This window comes from Chrysochloris asiatica, unplaced genomic scaffold (assembly GCF_000296735.1).
Source record: "Chrysochloris asiatica unplaced genomic scaffold, ChrAsi1.0 scaffold00212, whole genome shotgun sequence".
Taxonomy (NCBI): domain Eukaryota; kingdom Metazoa; phylum Chordata; class Mammalia; order Afrosoricida; family Chrysochloridae; genus Chrysochloris; species Chrysochloris asiatica.
In genome coordinates, this window is record NW_006408730.1 from 5,691,646 (window position 1) to 5,696,105 (window position 4,460).

Sequence of the window (4,460 nt, forward strand, 5' to 3'; positions counted from 1 at the left end):
TATTACGAATAGTTAAGGATATCATTGAAACCATTTCTGTTCCTTTACTTCTTCTTCTTGTAGATCCCCTGTTTTTAAAATTATAACAGAAATGTGCAAATATGTATTCAATGCTGACTTTACACTGTTAATTGCAGGAAAAAGATGAGGCATTCTGCTCCTGCAAAGATTTACAGCCTTGGGAACCCTACACAGGGTCACTATGAGTTGGAAGTGAATCAATGGAATTTATCAATATTTTAATACTATCATTATAGATTAATAAGCAGCCATTCATGGAGGCAGTTTCCTCCACAAGAAACATGAATCAATTAACTGGAACTCTTCAGCTCCAGATTTCATTACATCACCCTATGTTGTTGTTGCTAAGTGCCATCCATTGAGTTCCAACTCATAGCAACTCTGTATTGGGTTTCCAGGGCTATAAATCTTTGCAGGGGCAGAAAGCCTCATCTTTCTCCCACAGAGCAGCTAGGACTTGAACTGGTGACCTTGTGTTTCACATTGCAATACTTATCCTACAGAGCCACCCGACTCCTCAAAATAATAATTGTAGTAAAATGGAAACTTTCTAAAATGTGTGCTGTCATCCTTATGTTTCTTTTCAACTTTAGCTTTAGGAAGTAACGTTGGCTTGTTGTTAAGTGCTGTCGAGTCGGTGGGACTCATAGAGACCTTGTATAGAGTTTTTGAGGAACAGCTGGCAGGCTTGAACCACCGAGTATAATAGTTTACAAAGCCAAAAATAAAATAAGTAAAATAGAAATATCCACTAGGTTTTAAAAAACACTGTACAAATCATTCAGATGGGGGTTTTGTGTCTCTCTGTGTTTTGTGTACAATGGAACCCTATGCCAGGCAACAAAGAAGTAAGTCATCAGCTAGATAAACAGGCACTTCTCTTGTAGTCTCTCTTGAAGAGAAAGTGGTTGTTATTAAGTATGCTCTATATTGAATAGGGCAATTCAATTGGAGAGAGCTTTATGGGAAAGTAATTTTTTTAAAAAAACAGTACACAAGTTTCTTGACTATTTAGAAGTAGAACATATTTTTGAGAGTGTCTTGATAACAGGTTGTGTGTGGGATGACAGCATGATTTGTCCTATTAAAGCAACTGTGATTCAGTGTTCTTGGAAGAAAAAGTGGGATGCAAAAGTCCTCCATAAATATTTTCAAAACATGAGAAATACAAGGACAAATTTGGCTGTCTTTTTGTGAAAGATCTGGGGGAGAGAGAGTAAACTTGACCCGATGCGTCTGGATGTCCCTTTTTTCTACTCCTCCAAACAACACAGCAAAAAGACCCAGAGTCTGATTTGTTTGTCTGCACTGTCCAGTTTCTGGAGAGGATCTACAATGCAGACACTGTTGATATGAGATTGATTGTCAGGGTTTAAGAGATGATGTCAGAACAAGAGGCAGAGCCACATGAAGCAACAAGTGGGATGTGAAGTCAGCTTGTCACCTATTGTCATTTTGTTCACAAAACAATGGATTGCCTATGCCAGGAACAAGAGAGTGAGTGTATTTGTGTATGTGTGTTTGCTATTTTATTATTGTAGAAAAGGTTTTCAACATAGGCCAGTTGCTTATATATATAAAAAATGAATATATACATAATTGTGTCTACGTATAAATGAGTATATAGTCTCTCTTTATGTGTGTGTGTATATATGCCTTGTACGCATGTAAATGCAGGACAAGGAACAAGGAAGGCCAGAGAAGAATTACTACATTTAAATTATGATATTGGTGAAAAATACTGAAAGTACCAAGGACTTTCAAGAACAAACAAATCTGTCTTAGAAGAAATACTAAGTGCTGGTTAAAAGTGAGGATGACAAGACTTTGCTTATATACTTTGGATATTTGATCATATTTGGTGCAACAGGGGATCAGTGATAAATTGGAAGATGCTCAATGAGATTTACTGATAGAGTGGTGACAATGCGCTCAAACGTAACAATTCTGAGGATGGTGCTGGATCGGGCAGCAGAACCAGGCAGTGTGGCGTCGATTGTACATAGGAGCACTATCAGTTAGAACCAACTTGATAGCACCAAAAAGAGTCAGTTTCCACTCATAGCAACCATGTATAGGATTTCCAAGGCTGTAACTATTATGGGAGCAGAAAGCCTCATCTTTCTCCTGAGAAGCCTCTGGTGGATTAGAATGGCTGTCCTGCAGCTAGCAACCCACCCAATGAGGAACAGACTACGCTCTCTCTCTCTCTCTCTCTATATATATATAGATAGATAGATAGATAGATAGATATATCTATATATATCTATATCGATATATATATATTTGTGTGTGTATAGCTACATTTGACTATATATATATATATAGTCCTGGTGTGGCTCCATATATGGTTATATAAACACTAGTAGGCCTGCATGGTCAGTGGTTCCTTGGAACCCCTATACAAGGTAATTATGAGTCAGAATCGACTCAACAGTACTTAAAACTGCAAGTATCTATAGAACTATATTTAACTATATATAAAAAATCAGCACTGCACCAGGACTCCATATGTAATAGGCAACATTATTAAGTGCTGTCGAGTCAATTCTGACTCACAGCAACCCTGTATAGGGTTTCCAAGGAGTGGCTGGTGAGTTTGAACCATCAAGTGCTTATCCAACAGCATGGTATATGTGTGTGTGTGTGTGTGTGTGTGTGTGTGTGTATATATATATATACATATATATATACTTATATGGAGAAAGAGAGAGTGTCCCAGCATGGTGCTGTAGGATAAGCACTGGATGGCTAACTGCAAGGTTGGCAGTTGAAACCCACAAGCTGCTGCTCATAAACCCTATTACTGTGATATGAGTTTTATATATATATATATATATATGGAGAGAGAGAGAGCGAGAGAGAATCTTGGTGTAGCACTGTGGATTAATGTGCCAAACTGCAAAGCCATTTGAACTGCAAGGTTGGCGGTTCAAGCTCACCAGCTGCTCCTTGGAAACCCTATAGAGGGTCGCTATGGGTTGGAACTGACTCAACGGTACTTAACAACAACATATATGTATATGTATATATACACACACACACTCACATGTTTATAGTTTATAGTTGTTAGGTGCCTTCAAGTTGGTTATGACACATAGTGACCCTATGAACAACGGAATAATGTAAAGGAGTTATGATGTGGTGCTTGCTGTAGGATAAACACTTGACTGCTAACCAGAAAGTCAGTGGTTCGAACCTACCAGCTGCACCTTGGAAACCCTCTACAGGGTTGTCATGAGTCGGAACTGACTTGACAGGACTTACCAACAAGAATATAAAGTAAATAAGTAATTGTACGCAGCATATGTGTCTGAAACCCTATCTAGGACTTCCATTCTACCACTATCAGTCATTAAAAACAAAACAGCATAAAAAGTAGAGAGGAAAATCACTATCTTATACTATCAAAAAGACAAACCCACTGCCCGGAAGCCAATTCTGACTCATAACAACCCTATAGGATAGAATAGAACCGCTCCTTACGGTTTTCAAGATGCTAAGTGTTTAATGGTGCAGACAGTAAACGGGAAGCAGCTGGTAGGTCTGAATCACCAGTCTTTTGGGTTAGTTGCAAATGCTTAACACACTTCATTACCAAGGCTCCTGGTGATATCACCATTGTTGTTGCTGTTAGATGTCATTGAGTCACCTCCGCCTCATAGTGTCCCTATGCACAACAGAATGAAACACTTCCAAGTCCTGTTATAGCGTCACAATTATTTTTATGTTTGAGCCAATTATTGCTGCTCCTAGGTCAATTCATCTTGTAGGGGTATTCCTTTTTTTTTTTTTTTTACCTCCGCTTTATCACAAGTTCAGCAGTTTCAAATTGATCTTTATGTTCCATTTTATTTTTTATAACTTCAAATTTTCCTAGATTCATATTTTGTACATTTCAAACTACCAGCTGTTCCGCAGGAGAAAGATGAGGCGTTCTGCTCCTGTAAAGACTTAGACCCTGCCCAGGGTCGCTATAAGTCGGAACCGACTCCACGGTACATAACCACCGCCACCACCACCACTTTATCAAGCATGATGTCCTTCTCCAGGAATTGGTCCCTCCTGACAATCTGTCCAAAGAATGAGAGATGAAGTCTTGCTTCTTAGTAGATTCATTGCTGTATTTCTTCCAAGACATATTTATTTGGTTTCTGGAAGTCCATGGTACTTTTATTATTTTTCTCCAACACCAAAGCTCAAGTGCAGTGATTCTTCTACTGTCTTCCTTATTCATTGTCCAACTTTCCCAGGCATATAGGGTGATTAAGGTCAGGAACATCTTAATCTTCAAAGTGACCTGTTTACTCTTTAACACTGTCTAGAGGTCTTTTGTAAGGAGCTCTGGTAGCGTAGTGGTTACGAATCGGGCTGCGAACCTTAAGATCTGTGGTTCGAAACTACCAGCCGCTCCGCGGGAGAAAGATGAGGCTTTCTAC